The sequence below is a fragment of the Coenobita brevimanus genome, chromosome 33 (assembly GCF_032717465.1).
Source record: "Coenobita brevimanus isolate Jiangsu-jjx chromosome 33, ASM3271746v2, whole genome shotgun sequence".
Classification (NCBI taxonomy): Eukaryota; Metazoa; Arthropoda; class Malacostraca; order Decapoda; family Coenobitidae; genus Coenobita; species Coenobita brevimanus.
The window spans coordinates 22876686-22896084 of record NC_136986.1 but is presented as its reverse complement, the minus strand read 5'-3'; positions in this window follow the sequence as shown (position 1 = coordinate 22896084).

Below are 19399 nucleotides of genomic sequence, written 5' to 3'. Positions count from 1 at the left end.
TTTCTGCCCGGAATCGTGCTAAGTCTGTACTTCGCTCTACTAAAAATAATTTCATCCATACTAAATGCTCTCAACTCCCCAACTCGAATTCTTCCCGCTCCTTCTGGCACCTTGCCAAAAATCTTTCTAACAACTTTACCTCATCATCCTTCCCTCCTCTTTTCTACTCTGATGGTTTTGTAGCTATTTCTTCTACTGATAAAGCAGATCTCTTCGCACAGACTTTCTCCTCCAATTCCACCTTAGACGATTCCGGTGCTGTTCCTCCATCACTTCCCCCCTCTGACTTCCTCATGGCTGACATTAAAGTTTCTTCAGTTGATGTATTTTCTGCCATCAATGACCTCAGTACTAACAAGGCATATGGGCCTGATGGGGTCCCTCCTGTTGTTCTCAAGAACTGTGCTTCTGTGCTTACACTCTGCCTAGGCAAACTCTTTCGCCTTTGTCTGTCAACTTGTACCTTTCCTTCTTGCTGGAAGTTTGCTCTCATTCAGCCAGTCTCAAAGAAGGGTGCCCACTCCCAACCCTCCAACTATCGTCCAATTGCTTTAACGTCCTGTATTTCAAAAGTTTTCGATTCAATTCTCAATAGAAAAATTTTAAGGCATCTTTTCTATCACAACCTTCTATCCGATCGTCAGTACGAGTTCCGTCAGGGACGCTCCACTGGCGATCTTCTCATCTACCTTTCAGATTCCTGGTCATCCTCCTTTCGGGACTTTGGCGAAAGCTTTGCCATTGCATTTGACATCTCAAAGGCTTTCGATCGAGTCTGGCATAAATCTTTAATTTCCAAACTGCCCTCCTACAGTTTCTATTCTTCTATCTGTGCCTTCATCGCTAGCTTCCTTTCTGGTCGTTCTATAGCCGCTGTTGTAGACGGCCATCGTTCTTCTCCTAGATCTATCAACGGTGGTGTTCCTCAGGGCTCTGTCCTATCACCAACTCTCTTCCTTTTATTCATCAATAATCTTCTAAGCTGTACATCTAACCCTATCCACTCATACGCTGATGACTCCACCCTTCACCTTTCCATTCGGTTCCCGCAATGCCCATCTCAACAGTTACTTCAGCAATCAAGGGATGAGGTTATGGCACACCTAATGTATGACTTGGCTCGTATCTCTGACTGGGGTAAAAATAATATGGTTGTTTTTAATGCATCTAAGACTCAGTTCATACACCTATCAACCCGACAAAATCTTCCACAGGTATACCCACTAATGTTTAATAATATTCAGCTTAATCCTGCATCATCCTTGAACATGCTTGGGGTTTCATTTACTCGGGACTTATCTTGGAAAGATCATATTACATCTCTTGTAAAATCTGCTTCCAAGAGATTGGGTGTGCTAAGCTGACTCCGCTCTTTCTTTACCCCTGCACAATTGTTGACTCTATACAGGGGTTTTATCCGCACCTGTGTGGAGTACAACTCTCATGTGTGGGGAGGCTCCCCACATACAGCTCTTCTCAATAGGGTGGAGTCAAAGGTTTTTCGTCTCATTAACTCTCCTCCTCTTACTGACTCCCTTCAACCTCTGTCTCTTCACCGCACTGTTGCATCTTTATCTCTTTTCTATCGCTACTTTAATGGTCACTGCTCCTCTGAACTGTCTGCTTGCATTCCTCCACCTCTACGACGGGCGCGTAGCACCCGTCTGGCAGCAAACTCTCGTCCCTTTTTAGTCCAACTCTCTAATGCATGAGTTAACCGTTACTCCCAGTCTTTCATTTATGCAACAGGTCAGCTCTGGAACTGTCTCCCTCTGTCTGTGTTTCCTGCTGCCTATGATCTCCAGTCTTTCAAATGCAGTGTGTCCAGGCATCTCAAAATGATCGGATCTTGAATTTGGCTCTCTATTGTATTTTGTTTTTCTCTTGGAGGGAACTATTACTGCGGGCTCATGGCCTTTGGTTCCTTCTTCCTCGCATAAAAGAATAAAATAAAAAAAATAAAAATTCACTCTGCACACTTGATTTCCGGCAGCCCCGCCTTCGTCCGTTTATCCATTACCCTCACCTGCCCTGTGGTAACCTGAGCGAGCCCGTTTTTGTCTCTCCCATCTTACACCAGTGTTCTCTCTCTCTCTTTCTCTCTCTCTCTCTCTCTCTCTCTCTCTCTCTATCTCTTTCTCTTTCATCAGTACACCCCTTTTTTTTTCCCCGTATGGTTTGTTTCCATACCCATATCCACACTTTTTCTTGTGTGGGTGTGTGTTCTTACCTAATTGTTCTTACCTAATTGTATCTTTACAGGAATGAGTCAAGCTCGTACCGTCCCGTGTCTTAAACCATATTTATCGTACATATCCTTAAATTTGTGAATTGTTTTGGCACACACTATTTCATTCGGTAGTGCATTCCATTGATCAATTGCTCTATTTGGGAAACTAAGTTTCCTTATGTCTTTATCACCTCTTTTTATGCAATTTTTTGCAGTGTCCACTTGCTGATCATTCCCCATACGTTAAATAATCATTCATGTATATTTTCTCCTTCCCTGATATGCATTTATATAGCAAAATCATGTCACCTCTTTTCCTTCTCTCCTGTAGTGTTGGTAGATTCAGTTTATTTAGTCTTTCTTCATAGCTTAGATCCATTAAGCTTGGTACCCATCTTGTAGCGGCCCTTTGAACTTTTTCAATCTTACCTATTCGTTTTTTGAGATGAGGACTCCAGACTACTGATGCATACTCCAGGGTTGGTCTGATGAATGATGTTATTATCTTTCTTAGTATGTCTTCATTTATGTATGTAAACGATATTCTCATATTGGCAAGCAGTGTATACTTGTTCCGTACCTTCTCACTGATGTGGTCAGCCGGAGATAGTCTGTTATTGACAATCACACCTAGTCCTTCTCTCTTTCTGATGTGTGTAGGGTTTTATTTCCTAACATATAATCCCAATCAGGTCTTTTTCCACTTTTACGAAACATGATTACATGACACTTGTCCACATTGAATTCCATTTGCCATGTATTACTCCATTCATGAAGTTTATTTAATTCTTCTTGTAGCTCTTTACAAGAGTCTGTATTAGTAATTCTCCTTTGTGTTTTTGCATCATCTGCAAACATATTTAGATAGCTTTCATTTCCAGTGTTACTGTCTATATCATATATATATATATATATATATATATATATATATATATATATATATATATATACACTAAAATCATGATTGGTGCCAGCACTGAGCCCTGTGCTACTCCACTAGTCACTTCTTTCCATGATGAGTAATTTCCCCTTAGTACTGTTCTCATTTTCCTTTTCATGAGAAAATCTTGCATCCAACAATACAGATTGCCTCTAATTCCTCCTTGATGGTATAGTTTCCATAAAAGTCTTTGGTGTGGTACTGTGTCAAATGCTTTCTTGAAATGTAAATAGATACTGTCCACCCATCCTTCTCTTTCCTGTAATGTGTCTGTTACTCTGTCATAGTAGCTCAACAAATTAGTAACACATGATTTTCCTTTTCTGAAACCAAACTGTCTTTCTGTTATCATATTGTTTTCTTCTAGATGATTTACCCAAGCTTTTCTTATAAGCTTTTCCAATACCTTACTTACAACACTGGTTAGTGATACTGGTCAGTAGTTGAGTGGATTTTGTCTATTTCCTTTCTTGATTAAGGGAAGAATGTTTGCTTTCTTCCAGATATCAGGTAGTTTACCTTGACTCAAGGATTTCTTGAAAATTAAAAAAAAAATGGTTTACTTAACTCCTTTGCACATTCACATAGCACCCAGCGTGAAATTTCATCAGGACCATTTACTTTTCCTTTGTCTAATTTACTTAGGTCCTCCTGTATATCTTATTCTGATGTTTGTATATCTGGTAGTATGTGTGGGCATGCATGTTCCACATAATCCCTCTCAAAATTTTTTTTCCCCCTGTGGCGGGGGGGACACAACCTGGCCGCACTATGGGGTGGTACTACTACTCTGCGGCCAGGTTGTTAGGAAGAATACTGCCACCGTATTCCCTGCGTGTCGTAAAAGGCGACTAAAAGGGGCGGGGTGAGGGGACAAGGGACCCCCTCCTCTGTTTTTTAGTTCCTAAAAAGAGACAGGCCAGAGAAAGGGATGGGGGATGGAGTTATCCCCGTACCCTGAAGATTGGGTCTATGAATGTGCGTGGATGTAGTACAATTGAGGCTAAAAGGGAGGAGATTGGGAGAATGTTTGTGAGAAGAAAGTTGGATGTGTTAGCTTTGAGTGAAACCAAGATGAAAGGGAAGGGGGAATCTATGTTTGGAAGTGTGAATGGAAGATTGTCAGGTGTTGATAGAGGAAGGGCAAGAGAAGGTGTGGCCTTGTTAGTGAGTCCGGAAGTACAGCAGTGTGTGATTGAATGGAAGGAAGTGTCATCGAGACTGATGTGGGTGAAAGCGAAATTTGAAAGTGAGTTGTGGGTGTTTGTGAGTGCATATGGGCCTGGTAGTGAAAGGGATGAAGAAGAGATGGAGTCTTTCTGGAATGATGTTGATGAGTGTCTGCAGAGTTTTGGAGCGAATGTGAATGTGGTAGTGATGGGAGATCTGAATGCTAGAGTGGGAAATGTAGCAGTTGAAGGCGTAGTTGGTATGCATGGTGTGCCTGGAAGAAATGAAAATGGGGAACGAATGATAGCGATGTGTGTTGAGCGAGAGATGGTGATTGGGAATACGCTGTTTGAGTAGAAAGATATTTATAAGTATACATGGGTGAGACAGGAGGGTGGAAGGGTTGTTGATAGAGCCTTGATGGACTATGTGGTTGTGTCTAGGAATGTAATAGGAAGATTGTTGGATGTGAGAGTTCTGAGAGGGGAGGGTGGAGGTATGTCTAACCACTACCTGGTGGAGGGAAAGTTAAGAGTAGGTAAGAGATGGGTGAGAGCTAGGAGGGTTAGGTGTGGCAGGGAGATTTTGAAAGTGAGTTGGATAAAAGAGAGAAAAAGATAGAGTATCAGGAGAAATTGAAAGATGAGTGGAACGCAGTGAAAGATCGAGAAAATGGCAGCGTGGAGGAGGAATGGCAGTTGTTTAAGAGTGCTGTGATGGGGCATGCAGAAGAGGTGTGTGGTGTGAGACGTGTGGGTGGTGGTGTAAGAAAAGGAAGTGAATGGTGGTGCGAGGAAGTAAGTATTGCTGTGGCTGAGAAGAGACGTGCATATGAAGTGTGGCTGCAGAGGAAGGATGAGATGTCATATGAAAGGTATAAGGAAAAGAGGAATAGAGCGAGAAGGGCTGTGCGTGATGCTAAAGTGGCAGCAGATGAGAGGTGGGGTAGGCGGCTGACAGAGAATTTTCAACAGAATAAGAAAATGTTTTGGAAGGAGATGAAAAGGGTGCGAAAGGGAGAGTCTGGGAAGGAAGAACGAGTAAAAGCAGAGGATGGAAGGATGTTAACTGAGATGGATGCAGTAAGGAAGAGATTGACAGAGTATTTTGAAAGATTGTTAAATGTAGAGGAGGAAAGGGTGGCTGAGATTGTGGCGGATAGAAGGGTGCAAGGAATAAATGTGTTGGGAGAGTTGAATGATTCTTTGATCACGAAGGAGGAAGTGGAGAAGGCAGTAAAGGAGATGAAAACAGGGAAAGCTGCAGGTATGGATGGGTGTGCTGTGGAATGCCTGAAGGGTGGTGGAGTGACTATTGTTGACTGGTTAGTAAGATTGTTGAATGTGTGCTTTGAGAAAGGTATGGTGCCAATTGACTGGGCAAGTGCTTGTGTGGTCCCGTTGTATAAAGGCAAGGGTGATAAGTATGAATGTACTAGCTTTAGGGGTATAAGTCTGTTGAGTGTTGTAGGTAAAGTGTATGGTAGAGTGTTAATTATGAGAGTTAGAGAGGGTACAGAGGGAGTGATTAGTGATGAGCAGTGTGGCTTTAGGAGAGGGAGGGGATGCGTTGATCAGGTGTTTGCTGTGAGACAAGTGTGTGAAAAGTATTTAGCGAAAGGCAAGGATGTGTTTTGGGCATTTATGGATTTAGAGAAAGCGTATGATATCTGGCCGACAGGTTGGAATGCATCATCAGGGAGTTGGATTGTTGCTGAGTTGTAAGGCAAATAAGGCTTTATGTGAGTGGGATCCTATAGATGAGCGATTGTTATACGCACGGTTTAAATCAAATCATGGCAACATCAGTCTGTTTGTGTGTTATGCACCTACAAATGATGCACTCGATGAAAGGAAAGACACATTTTATGAAAAGTTTCAAGAAGGAGTAGGAAGGGTACCTAGACATGATGTTTTGATCTGCGTTGGAGACATTAATGCAGTAATGGGCTGTTCAAATGAGGGATCTGAGGCATGTATGGGTAAGATGGGAGTTGGTAGTAGGATGAGTGAAAACGGAGTGAGGTTTGGAAGCTTCTGTCTAGCAAATGACTTAGTCATCGGGGGCACACTCTTTCAGCATTGCAATATACACAAGACAACTTGGGTGTCGCCGTGTGGAAAATATAAAAATCAGATTGATCACATCGCTATCAGTAGGAGGCATAGAAGTTCTCTGCTAGATGTTCATGTTAAACGGGGAGCGGATATTGGTAGTGACCATCAACTCAGCATTGCAAAAATAATGTTTAAACTTAAAAATCAGAAGAAGGAAAAATCTGGTGTTGGTAGATACGATATTGTTAAGCTTATAAGGGAAGGAGAAGAAAAGGAGGAATTCAGATTAGAATGCAGAAATAGGTTTTTGGTGTTGGAAACGTTGGAAGAGGGGGAGAGAAGTGTAGATGAGATGTGGGAGGATGTGAACAAAGTTTTGCATGAGACTGCTGAATGTACGATTGGAAAGAGACATAGATTCAGGAGAAAGAAATGGATATCAGAGGAAACGTGGAATATGATAAAAAAGAGAGGTGAGGCTAAATTGAGGAGTGAGATGCAATGCGTTGATGAACGAGAGATTGAATTAGCAAGAGCTGCGTACTGGAGTTTGAATTCAGAAGTAAGAAGGTTAGCTAGGAGAGATAAAAGAAGATGTGTGGATGAAAAGGTTGCAGAGACTGAAATCTTAATAAACAAAAATAATGGACAGAGTCAAAGAATAGCATATGAATCGATTAGAGAACTGAGTGGTAATGCAGGTAAACGCAAGGAAATACCAGTTAGAGACAGGGAAGGAAATTTATTGACCAAAGATGGAGATATTAAAAATAGATGGAAAGAGCATTTTGAGACAGTTCTTAATAGACCAATACCACCAGAAGAGGATATACCGTCTGCTCAGGAAGATTTAAATATAGAAACAGGAGAGTTGAGGCGTGCAGAAGTGGAGAAAGCAGTAAAACAGTTAAAGAATAATAAGGCACCAGGGGAGGATGGTTTATTTCCGGAAATGTTTAAAGTGGAGGGGGATAGATTAATAATGATCTTGACCAAGCTATTCAATAAGATATGGGTGACGGAGTTACTACCATCAGTTTGGAAGAATGGTGTAATTGTTAAAGTTCCGAAGAAGGGAGACCTGAGTGAATGTGGTAATTGGAGGGGAATCTCTTTGTCACCGATAGCTTTGAAAGTTTTCAGTAGAGTGTTGTTAAATAGGTTGGAGCCGGTGGTTGAGGGTATTCTGAGGGATGAACAGGCTGGTTTTAGAAAGGGACGTGGTTGCAATGATCAGATCTTTATAGTTAGGCATTTGATGCAGCAAGTTAATGAAATGAGAGTGCCGTTAAGTCTTTCTTTTGTTGATTTTGAAAAGGCTTTTGATAGTGTTTCGAGAGAGACTATGGGGAAGATCATGAGACATTATGGAATACCAGAGGAGTTTGTGAGGGTCATTATGAACATGCATGAGGACACATTTTGTAAAGTGATGGTTGATGGTTGTCTGAGTGATTCGTTTGAAGTCAAGTCCGGAGTAATTCAAGGTGGTGTTCTATGGCCTTTACTATTTATATTGGTCATTGATTGCATTATGAAACGCGTTGGAACAGAAACCGGTGCAGGTATACTTTGGGGAGAGAACAGGAAACTTTTGGATTTAGATTATGCAGATTATATAGTTTTGATTTGTGATGGGCCAGAAGAGATGCAGAGAGTGTTGGACTGTTTGGTGAGTGAAGATCGCAAAGTGGGTTTGGTTATTAATTGTGGAAAAACTGAAATAATCAATATGAATATGGAAAATGTGCAGGAATGTGTAATTGGAGGTATGGTTGTAAAGCAAGTTGATAAGTTTAAATATTTAGGTACTTATTTAGCCAAGGATGGTTCTTTGAACTTTGAATTCGAGGAAAGGTTAAAGAAGGCTAATCAGGCAATGGGAATGCTTAAAAATATTTGGAATAATAACAATTTCTCTGTGCATACAAAAATCAAACTTTATAAGGTAATGGTTAGGAGTATCTTAATTTTTGGACACGAGTCTTGGTACAGCACAGTGACTACGGAAAATAAATTCTTGGTGTTTGAAAACAAAGCACTTAGAAGAATATTAGGAGTTAAGTGGTGGGAAAGGATACCAAATAGTAGAATTAGAGAAATAACGGGAGTGCAGCCGGTCGATGAATATGTTAGGTTCTCACGATGGAAGTGGCTAGGACATGTGTACAGTATAGGAGACAGGGAATAGTACGAGGTACACCAGGGTGGGTGGCACTTGGTACGAGAGGTAGAGGAAGGCTAAAAGAGACGTGGGTGAGGACAATGAGACAGGAAGCTGGAGATGAGTGTTGGGGAGATCTTGAGGAGTTAGCACAAGATAGGATGTGGTGGTGTGAGTTCATCGAGGCCCTATGCATCCCCAAGGGTGCCACAGGAAATGATTGATTGATTGATTGTATGATAGAATTGATAGGGAGGCTTTGTGGACTGTTTTAAGATTGTATGGACTTGATGGTAGGTTACTAAAAGGGGTGAAAAGTTTTTATGTAAATAGTAGAGCGTGTGTAAGAGTGGGAAATGCTGTGAGTGATTGGTTTCCCGTGAGAGTGGGGCTGCGACAGGGATGTGTGATGTCGCCTTGGTTATTTAATATTTACATGGATGGTGTTGTAAGGGAGGTGAATGCAAGAGTTTTAGGTGGTCTGAGTCTGGTAAATGTTGATGGAGGAGAGTGGAATCTGAAGCAGCTGCTGTTTGCAGATGATACTGCACTGGTGACTGATTCAGAGGAGAGAATGAGACAGTTGGTAGAAGAGTTTGGAAGGGTGTGTGAAAGGAGGAAATTGAAAGTAAATGACAATAAGAGTAAAGTGATGAAGTGTACGAGGTTGATAGATGGTAGGGGGATGAATATAGTTTTGAATGGTGAGTTGCTTGAGGAGGTAGATTGTTTTAAATATCTAGGGTCACATGTTGCTGTGGATCGAAGAATAGATGCAGAAGTGAAGTTTAGAATAAATGAAGTAGGAAAGGTGCTGGGAGGAATGAAAAAAGTGTTTAAATGTCGTTCGCTTAGAATGGATGTAAAGAGAAGGCTGTATGAGGGTGTTGTGGTACCGACTGCGTTATATGGGGCTGAAACATGGAATATGGGTGTAGCAGAGAGGAAAAGTTTGAATGTAATGGAGATGAGATGTCTGAGGAGTATGTGTGGAGTGACGTGTATGGATCGAGTGCGAAATGATGAAGTGCGAAGGAGAACTGGAGTTGTTAGGAAGATGGCTGGTAGAGTTGAGCAGAGGGTGTTGCAATGGTTTGGGCATATGGAGAGAATGGATAATGAGCGATTGGTGAAAAAGATAACTAGATCTGATGTGAGAGGTGTAAGGCTGAGAGGAAGACCACGAATAGAATGGATGGACAGTGTGAAGAGAGCACTGGATGCGAGAGGGATGTCTGTTGAGCAAGGAAGAGTGGCTGTGCATGACAGAAATAAATGGAGAGAAATTGTGAATGAATAAGTGATGACGCAGCCCTGAGGGGATATTCTCCTGCATTTGGTCTGATCAGCTAGTCAGGTCAGGTGCGGGTAAGGGGATGGGTCTGTTATGATGTGGCAGGGGTAAACCAGTTCTGCTGTCGGGCCCTGCTGCGGATGTCACTGATTGCATTGTGCAGTTGACCCTTGTGCGGTGTGGTGCGGTGAGGATCTGTCCGTTCTCCCCTTTGGAGCTAAGATGCGAATGAATGTGTTTGAATGGATGAGTAAATGGAGAGTGAGTCGTCCTGTCTCGGCTACCTCCCTTTCCTTGGGGGAAGCAGCCTAGGTATATAGATAGATAGAGTAAAAACTGATTGGAAATTCTTGTTTAGTGCTTCACAAATATCCTTCTCTTGTGTATAAGTGATTCCATCATCCATAATGGATTGTATTTTATCTTTTACTTTGGTTTTGCTTCTGATGTAGCTGTAAAATAGCTTTGGTTGATTACTACTTTTATTTATGATATCCTCCTAAAACTGTTTTTGGGCTTCCCTCCTTATTCATGTATAATCGTTTCTTGCCTGTTTGTAATTATTATATGCCCTCTCACTATTGTGTCTTCTGTATCTATTCCACGACAAATCTCTTTTTTCTTTTGATTTTTTACATTGTGTATTGACCCATTCCTTTATTTTCTTTTCTGCTTCTTTGTGCTGTGGGATGTACTTCTTGACTCCTATTTCATAAAGTTCACAGAATTTTTCATATATAGGATTTAAATCTTGTCCTCTAAGCTCCTTTTCCCAAGCTATTTCTAAGAAGTACTTCTTTAGGTCATGGTACTTTCCCTTTTTATAGTTTAGACTCTTTTTGTAACTTTCATTGCAGTTATCTATGTCATATGCAATCCTGAAGTTGCAATTTAGTACAGCATGGTCGCTTTTGCAGAATGGAGGGTGATATATTAAATTGTCAAAATCGTTTTCTTGCCTAGTAAATATGAGATCCAGCATTGACGGTACATCGTCTTCTTTTTCTGGTGCTTTCCCTTACATGTTGCATTAGGAAAAACTCTTGCACAAGATCCAGGACCTTTTGGTCCCAACAGCTTTCTTGGCTTATTATATCTAGAGTATTCCAATTTATGTTTGTATTAAAATCTCCAGTTAGTATAATTCTTTTTTATTTCTCTTCCATTTTATGTAGTAAGGTTCTTAAACTCTGAATTGTACTCTCCGCCAGGTGCTCATATTCGTCTCTTTCCCATGTGTTTGATCTGGGTGGCATGTACAAATTGGCTAAAATAACTTTCCCTTCAGATGTATTTATCTCTACTGCAATCAGTTCTACTTGTGAGAGTATGTCTAATTCTATTTCTTTGACTTTTAAATTTTTCTTAGTTAATATTATAATTCCTCCTCCTTTTTTTAAGTTCCTATCTCTTCTCCATATATTATAATCTTCTAAGAGTAGGATGTCATTCAATATCCTTGGTGTTAATTTTGTTTCAGTTAGGCATATTATTTGTGGTTCATTTTCTCTGACATAATCATTCATCTCTAATAATTTAGATATCATTCCATCCACATTTGAGTACATCAACTTAATCATCTTGTTTATATACTTGTCATGACAGGGTCTACTACCTGTGTGTGTGTGTGTGTGTGTGTGTGTGTGTGTGTGTGTGTGTGTGTGTGTGTGTGTGTGTCAGAGCATGGGTAACTTGCATGAGGGGCGTGGTGTGGCCAGTGGGCTTTTTGCTTGTTTTTCACAGTACACATGAACTTTTTCATCAGCACTCCCCCTTTTTTCCATTTAGTTTGTGTTTGCACCGACTTACTTTATAGGCTGCTCAGGACACACACACACACACACACACACACACACACACACACACACACACATGACAAATTATTAGTGTCACTAGCTAGCTAACTTGTGAACATATCAGGACATTTTAGCGAGCTATTATCAGGTGTACAGTTATGTCGAAGTGTTGGTGTGACTTATACATCACCCTAGCATTCATATCCATGCCATATCCATGTCCACATATTGTTCTTATTTTCCACGGTCCACATCAGCCACTACTTTATCAGTACACCCATTTCCCGATGTGGTTTACATTTGAATCGGCGTATTCAGTTTACTTTAGGGTTCGCTCTGATGCTTCATTTTCCCTCACACTAGGTAAATGTAAGATGCTTTATGTCACCATCTTCTCTAACTTCTGTTCACAACTTCACCATTACCACGGCACTTTAGAAAAAAAAATGTTTACCAGAGGATACACAGATATATGGCGAGTACACTGATAATATTTCATGTTGTTTTGCAAGAGCTGAGTTTTGGCGAGATAGCTGCACAGGCAAAGGGTCCCTTTTAACAAAATACCGCAGCCAACGGGTTAACCTTTATGGGAGTATTGCTTGTCAACTCAGTTTTGTGACACTCAACCTTTGCGAATCTAGGTTGGTCGGAGAAGACATCAGCATACCGACAGAGCAGTGACCTTATGGCATTTTGGTCACCTAATGCTAAGTCAGTGTTAAGTAAGACATCTCCGACAGTCTCCTCCTGACGGGACTGAATGGTTAAGGGCTCGTCATCATGGTCATCAGCTGGGATCACTCCTGTGGCTGGTCACTGTCATCGACTAATCGTGGGCCAGTCTCCTCAGGGTTTGACTCATGATAAGCCTTCAACATGTTAACGTGGAACCTTTTACGAAGATTTCCCATCTGAATTATGTAGTTGAGGCCTGAAATGCAATCTACTACTTCATATGGACCCTTCCACTGTGCCAACAACTTGTTCTGGGCAGTGCGGAGTAACATCAAGCATTTATCACCTGGACTGAACTTCCGAAGCTTTGCCTTCTTATCGTAATAAGCTTTCTGAACTTTGCACGCCTTGATCAATTCTGCCTTAGCTAACTCACATATCGACTGGAGGCAGTCAGCTAAATCAAGGACGTAGGTGTAGGTGATCATGACTTCAGGGTCGAGTTCTTCATCATCCCATAACTCGCGAAGGACTTGAAGTGGTCCACAGACCAACCTTCCATAGACCAGTTCAAAAGGTGAGAACTTCAAAGAATGCTGTGGGGCTTCCCAGTTAGCAAATAGAAGAGGAGCAATGAACCGTGGCCATTCCTTTGGCTGTTCAGTGGCCAGGCGCTTTAACATCTTCTTGAGAGTCCCATTGAACCTCTCACACAACGCGTTACACATGGGATGATAGGGCGTAGATTGCAAGCCTCAGATGGACAACAACCTGAATGCTTCGTTCATCATTGCAGAGGTGAACTGCAAACCCCAGTCGCTTAAAACTTCCTTGGGGATACCTACGTGACAGAACACTTCAATCAATGCTTCAGCAACAGTGACGGCCTCTATATTCATAAACCTTATCTACTGGTTGACATGTATACACGACAGGATTCGGGCACGCAGGGCTGCCGGTTGACGTGCTATACTCCACTCACCTTCCCACCACTGTTTGAGCACAGGACCATTTTCTGTGATGCCTACGGGGGAGGTAGGACCCATTGGCGCCCCTTGGTTGCGCGGTTCAGTTTGTACTCGGCAGTGGTAGCGAGAGGAGCCATGTCATCTTCCTCGATGTCGTCCGATTCCGTTCCACCACATGAAGGGCCGATCGCCTCATCGACCCCAGCTATTTAAGTCATGCCCATTGTACCAGGGAAAGGGCTTAGTGATAGTGCCATAGGACGTACCCTAGACGAAACTAGGGACACTTAGTGAAAGTATGTCATCAGAGAGTAAAGAGAGCTACCAGGAGGAGAGTGAGCTCTCTCGCCCTCCAACCCCTGCTCGCTCTCCGATGCCAGAGAGGACTCTCCAACTTCTACAGGAGGAAGGGACAGCCTACGAGAGTGATGATTTTGGTGATGAGGAAGCGCTAGATGACCCAAGAGATCGGGAAAGTGGCCGTAGGCCTGGCGGACATCTGCAGAAAAAATGCCGTGGAGCCATTTCCCCCACACTCTCCCCGCCTGCTCGCCGACATATCTACCTCCACCGCTCCCCCACGCCTCAGCCTACCATTTCAAGGGCAGAATCGCCTCAACCAGGCCCTTCAGGAGTAGTATTGCCTAGAGTGGAGCCACGTGGTGATATGTAGTGCTGAGCCTCTTCTGTGGAAAGTTCCGCATCAGGTGAGTCATCACCCACTTACTCCCCCACCACTCCCTCTCCCTCTCCCTCTCCTCCCCTCCCCCCTGCCAGTGGCCGTGCACGTGGTCGTGCACGAGTAATGGGAAAGGGCAGTGCAACTGCCAGACAGCCTGCTCTTCCACACTTGGGTAGAGTGGATATATTTCTGTGGGAGGATGGTGCTGGCTTTGAGCTGTCTGTGCTGGCATTTGATGAGGAGGGTGCAGGTGTGCAGGAGGATGCACTTCCCCCCAGGCCCTGGACTATTAGTAGTCTATTCAAGGCAATTTTCAGGACTGCAGTTATGCAGCATCTGGTGGATGGAATTTCCACCAGGCCATGTGCGTGCATTTGCTGGACGTACCTGCAAGTGAGAGCACACACATGCGTGAATGGATACCTGTTGAGGTGGGGGAGACGTTTATGTGGCTCACCCTGACCATGCTGATGGCGCACATAGAAAACATGTGCTCCATGACTATTGGTCTGTGGATGAACTCGCTGGCACACCTGTCTTCGGCAAGTACATGGCCCGTGATAGGTACCTGGCAATCCTAAGGTTCCTACATTTCAATCGAAATTACGGGCCTGCACCGAACGACAGGTTATGGAAAATAAGACCAGTCTTGACAATCCTGAAAGAGTCATTCTCCAGGGTTTTCTGTCTGTTCCAGAAAGTGGTTATTGACAAGTTGCTGGTGTTATTCAGGGGCAGGCTTGCATTTATTCAGTACGTGCCATCAAAGTGTCACAGATTTGGCCTCAATTTATTTGTACTTTGTGACTGTAAAACTGGATATGTGCTGGATGTAATAGTTTACTCGGCAGCAGATGTTGATATACCTAGCGATGATCCTCATGGATTCTTTGCATCAGTAATGAAAGTGCTGATGGAAAGGTATTTCAACAGGCACCACATTTTGTATACCGATAATTATTGCACAGCCCCGGCATTGACAAAGTATTTGCTTGACCATGGTACTGAGTCCTGTGGAACTGTTAGGGCAAACAGAAAGAATTTCCCAGTATTTCCGGCAAATACTGAGAAAGGAGCCCTTCTGACAAAGAAATGTGGGAACATGTTAGCCCTTCTCTGGCATGACAAGAGACGGGTTAACATGTTGTCTACATTTCATAAGGGTTTGCTGGAGGAAACTGGTCAAACAGACTACAGGACCAGAGAACCCGTGGTAAAGCCAGATGCAGTGAACGATTACAATATCAACATGCGGCTGGTTGATAAATCAGACATGCAAATTGGTGAGGTCGATAGCCTACTTAAGTCCTGCAGGTGGTACAAGAAGGCGTTCTTACATCTTCTTGATATCGCCGTCCTGAACAGTTTCATACTGTTCAAGGAGCTTGTCAGGAAACCTCTCTCATTACGAGAGTTTGAGAGAGCTTGCATGCGAACTCCTTGAGCAATATTCAACTGCTCAGGTGACAGGTGCTAGGCGGGGGACAGTGGCTACAGCACACAGGCTCAGCTGTGCTGAGTATTTCTGTCGGCATAAGATTGTGGAGATCGGGAAAACAGCAGTAGGTCGTCTGGCATACAGTAGGTCGTCTGGCCACGTCTGCCGCACAATCAAACGCCGTTCCCCAGCACGAAAAGAGACCTCGTATCAATGTGCAGAATGCAAGGTCCCCCTATGCCCCAAATTCTTCTCAGAGTATCACTCCGAGCGTGAGTGCTGAACAGGTGTGTGGGGAAGTGTAAATAATGTACAGCAATGCACAAGTTTGTGTATTTTCATAAATGAGTGAAAAGTGTGATAGTATGAGTGAAGTATAGTAAGTGCTAAGATGTAAGTCTTTTATAATAAGTTCTACAAGTGCATATAAGTGATTTATAGTAAGTGTAATACAGAAATTGATACTGTGTATTGGATATTGGTTAGAAAATTATTGGAAATTCTTTGCGTTTGCCTACGTGTTACCTGAAAGAAAACCACTTGTGAGTAGGCCACAAAGAACAATACCTGCTTGGCTATACCTAAATTATTTCACTCAATACTCAGGGAGATTGTGCCAAATACGAGCATCAGTGTATCTGTGATGTGAAGTACAAATAATGTTAGTTGTGTGAAACATATATGATTTTCACTAAAACCCTGATTAGTACAAAACAGTCTGATTTACAATACAAATAATTACCTCATACTCTACAATAATACATGAAAGAGCAACAACATTTACTTGTTAAAGTGTAATTACGCGTAATGGTGATGTACAGTGCAATTCTAAGTGTCATAGCAAAGGAGAAATATGATTATTTACGGAAGAAGTGAGTACAGAAAAACGATGAGATATTTCCTTTCCCACACACCTACGGGACATAGAGGCATAATGGAGCGGACGGTAAATCCTTGAGTGAGCCACATGAACCGGGTGATGACTCATTTTCACGGCGGTGAGTAAGGAGGAGTAGAAAAAACGAGTGGAATCTTCCGCATTCCATCCAAGGACGCTCGGGCAGTGTTACAATCACCACTCCAGGCAGTGCTGCCAACGCTAGCCGGCTGGGCCAAGGCCACAGCCAGTGGCTCGCGCTCAGAGCAGCGAGCCAAAACATGAAAAACCACTCGTCTTCAACTCATCGTTACTCATCGACGGGACCACTTAGAGACCTCGGGATACCTTCATTGGAAAGAGGAAGAGTTGATGAGTCTTATGAACTTTTACTTGAATCTCTAGCTATTATAGTTTGTCAGGTATAAGGGTTTGGAGTAACGATATTTTCCCCAAAATCTCTGGAATCGCCAGTTGGGAGGAGTGTGCGGTGGCCAGGAACCCCCCGGCGGCTAAGGGTTAAGGGCCATGGCTTCAGGCCATCGTGTGCTGAAATCAACGATAGTGAAGGTATACTTTGATCCATCACTAGCCCTAGGAGAAATTGGCCCAACAAAGTCAACTGCTACTCTCTCGAACGGTTCAGAGATTATAGGCTTTGGTTTCAATGGCGCAGGATGGACACGTCCCCAGTTGGTGATATGGTGACACACATCACAGGAATGCACAAGCCTAATTATTTCCTGTTTCATTCCTGGCCAGAAAGAGTCAGCATGGATACAGTCAGACATTTTCTTTTGGCCCATGTGACCTCCCATCACTGAACAATGACCTAATTCAAACATTGCTCGGCGATACTTCGCGGGAATGACAAACTGCAGTCGAACCTCGCCCTGGGGTGTTTGTGACTCATGGTACAGCCGCCCTCGCCTACAAAGGAACCTGGCTTGACCTCCCCATGAATACTTAATCACCTTACCCTCCAACTTCTTACACACTGAGGCAAGTGTCGGGTCAGTCTGTTGTTCTTGGTTACTACAAATCAGATCTCACGGTGTTGTGGCGGTCAGTGGAGTGATAATGGTTACTACAAATCAGATCTCACGGTGTTGTGGCGGTCAGTGGGGTGATACAGTTCGGAGCCTTGGCCATGGCTCGTGTTACCGCAACAGCCGAAGTCTGAGTAGCAACATCTACAGTGCAGCTATTCTTGACACCTGGTATGTTACCAATAATAATGTCAAATAAAGGTTCTGGCATGACAACAGCAGCTGTCAAGCCAGCGAAGAAAGGAGATGCCACCTGGATACGTGCCTCAGGGAACAATCTCACTGATCCATCAATAAGTCTAACTTGGATCTGTTTACCTGTGTACTTGTCAGGCTGAACTAAACTCTTCTTGACAGAGCAACCTCAGGAACCATTATCTATTAGAACATTTATGGTAACACCTCCCACAAACCATGGCTGAACAAGAATGGCAGTGTTGCTGGTAGAAGAGTCTGAGGAGGTAGCAGCCAGTCACTGATGAGACTGCAGAACGAACGATGCAGCAAACGTGGCGCCCTGAGAGCTAGATGCCTGAGGGGTCGTGCTCACCACTGAGTTGGAACACTGACCACATGTGTCGGAGAGTTCACTGTCGCTGGGGGACTACTGAACTGTGGAGAAGTACCTGTACTGGTGGGGACGGCACCATTGTGTGCTTGTTGTGAAATGAAGGCTGCATTCACATCCGCCTCTGATACACTAAACTCAATTGTCCTGACTGAGGGTTATGTGGTGTGTCCTTGCTCTGCTGCTGCTTGAAATACTGCTGCTGGTTAGGGTTCTGCTTGTCGTACTGCTTCCACTCAGGTTTCTGGGTATTTTGCCCCTGGTCTTTCTTCTGCGGATTGTTTGGACCTTGGCCATTATTCTGGGAATGGCCTTGATGCTGGGGTTCAGTCTGAGATGGTTTCCCAGATTTGTCAGCTTTCCTGTTCCAGGTGTGTTGCTTACGAGTTTGGTACCCGTATGCAGTGAAGAATACATCAGCCTTCTCCACCATTTGGCTGGCATCCCTTACCTGGCAGATCTTAAGCTGAGCCATAAGCTCAACAGGCCACAACTTTTCTAGCTCCGTAAGCAGCATAGGGTCGATTATTCCCTCTCGCGTGCAATAGGTATCATCTTTCTCCATCCACTCATCTAAACAAGCAGTAAGCTGATTGAGGAACTGAACAGCAGTCTCCTTTTCTTGTAGACACACCCTCATAAACTCACTCCTGGCGTCGTCAGCTGTGAGACCATATGCTTTGATGAGTGCAGCCTTCATCATCTCATACGTGAGAGAGTCTCCATGAATTCTGTGGAGAATATTCAGGGCAGGGCCCTCAAACATGCTAAGAAACTGGAGCCGCTTAGCTGCCTCATTCAGCTGGTACAGCTGTGCCATGTCTTCGAAACGAGCTATGAATGGCTCTATTCGCTCGCCTTCCTTGTATGAAGGAAGCTTGAGGTGTGGGGTTGCCAGAATATGTGCAGGGAGAATCCTCGTGGAGCTTGGGTTAGCTGCACCAGATGTGTCTGAAGCCAAGGAGTCTTGGTTGAGTTTCAGTATCTCAAGTTCATGTTTCTAACGTGCCTCGCGCTCGGCACATTCGTGTTCACGTTTTCTCTCATGTTGTTCTCGCTCATGTTCACGCTGAATTCAAGGGCATCACTCTCACACTGCTGTTAAAAACTGTGAGAGCACATATACTTTAATTTCCTTGGGGTCGGTAAACCCCATATCTTTGGATTCCTGTACATATGTATTAATAGCCATAGTGCTAACTCAGCTAAGGCTGAGTGAACTAAAGAATGAGTACTGACTGCTGTTTTGCAAAGAAATACTAATAATCAAAAGTAAAGAATATAGGCAGAAGTTGGTGGTGACCAGTTTTATCTAGTTAAGCTGATAGAGAAAATAGAAAAAAAAATGCAACTGACTGGGAAAACTATTACGTAAAATTAATAGAGATGAATCAGTAACCATCTGTAAGATAGTGCCTATAGACTTTAATGATAACATATACCTAGGTGTGAGTGAGTGAGTATTATTTTGTTAATAACTTTAGAGTT